This window comes from Henckelia pumila, chromosome 3, assembly GCF_033568475.1.
Source record: "Henckelia pumila isolate YLH828 chromosome 3, ASM3356847v2, whole genome shotgun sequence".
Taxonomy (NCBI): domain Eukaryota; kingdom Viridiplantae; phylum Streptophyta; class Magnoliopsida; order Lamiales; family Gesneriaceae; genus Henckelia; species Henckelia pumila.
Genome location: NC_133122.1, coordinates 25,294,981 through 25,301,856, shown reverse-complemented (window position 1 = coordinate 25,301,856; position 6,876 = coordinate 25,294,981).

The following is a 6,876-nucleotide window of genomic DNA, read 5'->3' as shown; positions in this document are numbered from 1 at the left end:
AGTATGTAGTATCTCACATTAGCGATGAATTTTATAAGTTGTTTTTAATAGCCAAACACCCACTTAAAATTGAAAATACCATAAAATTTAAAATTCACCTCTTATATATTTATTTAGTATTAGTATCTCACCTATGCGATACGTGAAATATTATTTATATAATTTGTTACTATAATTAGTGAATATAAGTATTTGAATAATTATTTTAAATTATGATATAATGTAACGAATGTATTTAAATTTTAAATGAATTATTATATTGAGAAACATAGCTTCGACCTGATTTAATTCATGAAAAATACTATTTTTGTGTCGAAATTATTTTTTCTAAAATTGAACTGATCGGTTCGAGCGATTCGACAATAAACTAGTCACAAGTCTGGTTTGGACCGTACCCACGAGCCATGTTAGCGGTCAAACCATTCAAAACAAATCATGAACCAATGAACATTTTCAGTCCAATCGGACCGATTCACCTTTTGTTAATTTAAAAAATTTTAATTACGTCGTATATAATTTTTTTATAAAAAAATTCTTTTATTTTACATTTTATTATTATTTTTTGTTATAAATATGTGATTGTTTGGATTTTGAGCACCGTTAAAAATATTATTTCAGTAGTATTTGAGTTTTTTTTTTCTAAAAAATTTATAAAAATATAACAATGTTTCGGTCCGATCTTCCGACTGAATCGGTCGAACCAGCTGAACCATTTTTGAAGTGTTGACTGGTTCGATTACCGGTCTCGTTATGAAAAGACTGTTAATAATATTACTTTTTATTGTAGATGTGTTAAATCTCAAAGTGTTGGTGATAACAAAAAATAATTCATTGTTGTAGATTCTTTTGTCTTGCTTTGTAAAACAGATTATCGACAACTTGCTTTGAAAAGTCATCGCCCAGTCTTGAGTAGTACTGGAGTGTTTGCCTGAAACAACACTCGTCTGGTTGCATTAAAAGCTGACACTCACCCGGTCATATTTTAGAATAAATTCACTCGACTGATCACCATACAGATCTACTCATCTGCTCTATGAATTCCTCGACTGTTCACCATTACGAGCATATTTTTGTGACGACTTTAAAGGGATGTCTTCTAATTCAAGCTACACATTGATCAGAGTTGTTTCCACTTTTCAGAAAAGTATATTGTCAAGACATGCGTAGCTAACAAGAAATCAATAAAATCATAATGTTTTCCTAAAATGCTAACTGATGAGTTTATGATCAGATATTATCTGGTACCATTGCTTTCTTGATTTGGAAAGTGTCAAATTTTGTATTTATTAAAGTGTACTATATTTCAAGTAAGAACAAAGTCAATAATGCTTTTGCATTAAAGATCTTCAGTTGAATGTTGAGTCTCTCAATGCAAAATCATTATAAATAGAGATTGCTTGAAACAAGAAAACTAATCGAAACTTTATCTTTGCAATTTGAATCTCTCTTGCTCACCAAGGTAGCAATCTCACTATTCTTTGAGAATTCAGAAAAGTTTCATCTGTTTTGCCCAAATCAACCCTCACTTAAGTAGAAGAAGGTGAGACGATGAAGGATTCAGTATTCAAACTTAGATGGTGTTTGACTAAACTTATTAAAAAGAGCTTATAAGCTCCTAGTACTTAAAATTTGTTTTACGAGCTTATAAGTTGTTAGAATTTATTTTAAAAATAAGTTGTTAAAGTGTTTGGGTAAACTTATTTTAAACAACTTAAAGATGTTGATGTGTTTGGTGTTATAAGATCTTTTTATTGTCAAAATTACCAAAAAGGGTATAATTATATGAAAATAAAATTTTGAGTTATACACGTACGAAAATAGTTTTAGAATAAACATATATTAAAAAATAAAATTGTTTTAATATTTTAGTTTAGAAAAATTTATGTGATTTGTAATTTTTTTAAAAATAATATTTAATATTTAATAGGTGGAGGATATGATAGAGATTTATGAAAATATTCAAGGATATTTTAGAGAGATAGAATATTAAAATAAGATATTTTTGAAAAAATTACATCCCCCCTTAAATTTTTAAAAACAGCTTATAAGCTGTCAAACAACTTATTTTGACAGCTTATAAGCTGTTTTTAAAAATTTTTGCCAAACAGAATTTGGGAGCTTAAAAGCTCTCAAACAGCTTATAAGTTGTTTGAAAAAGCTTTTAAACTCTCCCAAACACCCTCTTACACATCTCTTTTGATCCTTACTCTCTTTTATCTTGTTGATTTACCTGTGATCTGAGTATATATAGAACTTAATTGAAGGCTAGCTATCAAACTATTTCCGCACTTTTAAATTTGTTTGAGCGCATTCAAAAGTTGAGAACTTTGGTCTAGTTGGTTAACACATACTCGACCGGGCAAGCTATTTCAAGAATTTTTTAAGAGTGTGAAGCCCATCGCTCATTCTAATTTCACCAGTGGTGTTTTTATGAGGAAGATAAGCGGAATTAATGGTGGACCAGATGGATCCTGGAAGTGTTACATAGCTGATCGTTTTTTTTTCGAAATCAGCCTGTTGTGACGGGAGGTTTGGCGAACCCCCACCGGTTTATTCAAATAAAACTCGAAAATACTATCAAGGGAGACTAGGTCAAGACTTCTCGACAAAATTGCACAGATATAAAGACCATCATTTAAATGACTTTCATGGTAGGTCTGACATAAGGCAGCCCAACCCTATCCATTTTGAAAATACCCTTGAGTCGCCCCTGGATGTGTTCTGGTTGAAGAGTGGTTGTACTCATGTGGAGTCCCATGTTAGTTAATTCATCTGCCACAACGCTAGCCTCCCTAAAAATGTGAGATTTGTATTCAAAAAGTTTTACATAATTCCCTTACGCTTTGTTGAACAAATAAATTCCGTTAGAGAGCTGAAGACTGTGGGATTTGAACCCACAACCTTACTTAAATTTATTTCTTATTTTGAATTCCATGTAGACTTTCAAATCGGAGCAACAAATGGCTGAATCTCAGCATGTCGATTATAAGAATTCTTTCATATCTTGTTACATAGTTCATCGTTCATGGCAGGTATGATTAAGAAAATGACTCGATTGTTTCTATATAACCGAGCACTTATCGCTTTACCAAAAGTTATAGTTGGTGGTAACGGTGCAACTTAAATCTTTTAAACCGCACAAAAGTTCAAGCGTCATGGTTCGATTTCTCTACCCAACAGAGGCAATTATTGCACTCCAAAAATTTATTCAAGGTGTATGTAGCCTTCGAGATTCGAGAGCCAGTTCTTGCATAAACTTGTTGACGTTGGTGGTGAAGGTGGGGGATGAACTTAGCCTATAAGCTTTATCTTCTATTCAATGTAGCTAGAATCAAGCGAGAAAAAAGATATGGAGGTTCGAGTTTCATTGTCAACCATGTGTTATAAGTAGGGATATAAATAATCCGAACAGTATCAGGCTCGGGCTCGGCTCGGCTCGTTTGATATATATAAGAGCTCGGGCTCGGTTCGTTAATAGCTTATCATATTAAACTAGCCTGACTAGAGTTCGGCTTTTTAAGGAGCTCGTTTTCAGGATCATTAAGCGAACTCATTGAGCAGGCTTGCTGACAAGCTTGTTTTCGGGTGGGCTCATCAGGCATACAACGGAGCTCGAGTTTGAGTTTTTTTTAGATTATAATTTCTCGATAAAATCGACTATAACTTGATTTACAACCTTACAATTATATAAAACTTCAACCTCCAAGGCTCCAATCCAACCCAATTTCGAAAAAAACCACTAATTTCATTCATCAAAGTTTTCAATATTTATGAATTTACAACATTATTACTAACTGCTTGTAGCGACCCGCATTGGAATCACCTACCAAGCAATCCTTACGCATGCAATTCTTATCTAAAAGTGACCGGAACGTCCAACTGTAGTTCGGAGCTTCCGAACTACTCGGTGCATCTAATCAAGTGCATTGCCTTCCGAATCAGTTCGGTGCTTCTGTACTGCTCTTCGGAGCTTTCGAACTGTCCAATGGCTTGAAGTCCTTTTAACCACTTTTGATCGTTCTGAATCCGATTTTTACCTCTTTAGGTCCAAACTAGGATTCCTTAATCATGTTTTGACCAATTGAACATGTTTAGGCAATAGATTAACTCAATCAAAAATCGGGTTACTACACTGCTCAAGTCCTAATATATCTCAAAATCTCTGAATTTATCACAGATTAAATTCTAGATGCAAATTTCAGCCTCAAACCTTAGGCTGCTTCTTAGTTGTACAAGTTCAAGGTGCACTCTTTTCTGCCGTATAGTACACAATTGTATTAGTAAATCCAAAAATTTCATCACACGATCAAATAATTAATAAACTCAAAATACAAGCTTCGGTTATCTTCATACCTTTCAAATAAAATCTGAAGCTCCCAACTAAAAATGCTAGACTCAAGTTTCGAGTACTTAACCTATAAGAAAATTAGCACTGCCTATGCTTAATTCACAAGTTTATTGTGTGGCTTAATTATTATAATATATATTACTTTTAAATTTTAAAAAAATTACATTTATTTTAAAATATTTTTAAAAAAAACACTATACTCTTCTTTTTTTAACGAGATATATGCATTACCCGTGACATGATCTGCCAGTACATGAAATATATTCTTTGATGATATTCTACAACTTAATTAAAATGTTGTGCATATACATATATTGAGTTAACAAGTTTTAACTCAACAAATTTAATTTAGATAATTTCATAACCTCTTTTAACTAAAAATTTTTTAATATCGTTCATCTATCATATACAATTCTAATTTTTGTAAGACATTTTAAATAAAATTATTATTTCAGTTTGTCAGAAATTTATTGATTGAATTGTCATTCATTAGTAATATTGCACATAGAAATATTTTATTTATTGTGTTTTAAGAGTATTTTAATCCAATTATTTTAAGTTAAAATAACAAAAAATAAATTGTGGCTACGTCCTATGTGTTGTAAATTCATATTTTTTTCAACAAAGTATCATGTTCCAATCATGTCACTTGCATTAGTATTAATATTTTTATTTGTTCACTCAACATATGAACTGAGTTTGAGCTAGCTCACAAGCCATATAGCACATTCATGAATATACATAAGAATCAAACTCAAACTAGATAAACGAACCAAATTCGGGCTTGCAAGCCATATAAATTAAATGAACATATTCATGAGGCACCTAAACAAACCGAGCCCGAGCTCGAGTTTCCGAGCCTATTAATGAACATGTTCGCGAGCTCACGAGCAAAGACGGAGCTAGAGGGGGGGCGGTGGGGGCCGTCGCCCCCCTCAATATTTCCAATTTTTTTGTATATATATATATATATATATATTATAATTAATTAACTAAAAAACAATTAAAAGTGAGCTTTTTTATATTTTTGAGATCAATTTATATTTTTCATTAATCCCACAAAAATAAACTCTAATACAAAAATTCACATAATATGAATCACATTTAATTGCAAATATTTTGAAACAAATGTATTCGACGATTTAATAAATAAAAAATAGTTATCTTTATATAAGTATTTATATTTTTTAATTTGGTATCTTATACAATCATCAATTTTGAATGTATCAAACTATTAAAATTATAATCAATATTCTAAAAAACTGAAAAAATAATATATATGTTAGTATGTCATAGATATATTAATTAGATTAATTTAACTATTTCAATTTTAGTTTCATAGACCGTGGAGTTTTAGGTGTTAAAGTTGTAATTAAATATGAAAGATTAATATTTTAACATTTATTCGTTGATATTACACTTATGCATATTTTGTTCAAAATTTCATAATAAATTTAATCACTACTTAGTTTGAAATTGTATATAAAAAATCGAGTATTGAAATTTATCTAAATATAATATACACGTAAATAAAAAAATTACGTATTATTTTAATTTTTAATCTATATGTTAAATATTTTCTTTGTAGTGATTAAAGTTTTAATTTTAGCATTTAAATATTTAAAAACTTTGAAATAGTTATTTTTTAACTTTTACATAATTTAATATGAAACCACATGTTTAATTTTTATTTTAAATTTCATTATAAGAAATGCAGTTTTTTTTTCAAAATTTTAATAATATTTTTTCAATGATATGAATCAAAATTTTTTATTTTTTTATTTTATCATGTATATACATATTTTAAATTTTGTAATAATCAATAATTATATATATTAAGTTCGCCCTCCTCACATAAAAATCCTAACTTCATCCCTGCTAACGAGCCGAATATCCTTAAGCTCAAGCTCGGCTCGTGAAATTTGTCAAGCTCAAAATGTAGCTTGGTCTTGACTCGATAAGCTTAACAAACGAACTCGAACGAGCTTTTTTACCGAACCGAACTCCAAATAGATCGTGAACAGTTCGGTTATTTTACATCTCTAATTACAAGCTACGTTAAAGGCTTAAAAATGACGAAGATTTGTCTTAATGATATGTGATAATTCAAAAAACTGAAATAAAATCCTCTACAAATTATATAAAATGCAAAATATGTTTGGATTTTAGAAACATGATGTTTTTAGAAAAATCTTTGATTTTATATAAGAATTTTATTTTTTGAAATTAAAAAAGACATCATCAAAAGTTTTTTGTTTTTGAACCCAACGTCATCAAAAGTTAATCGATTTATTTTCTGGTAATTACATTAATTATTTTATTTTTTTTATTATTTTGTTTTGTGTTTTTTTAAGAGGAGTTATTGTCATTATCTTGTTTTCAATCAAAAGAATCCGTGTGCCTTGTGAGGATGGAGTGAGCGTTATGTGCGTAATTGTTTCCCTCCCGTTAATATAGGCTAACGATTTGCTTGCGACAGCAAATGTTGTGCGGACATCCGATTGTAATAAAACCCCTTAAATATTTCT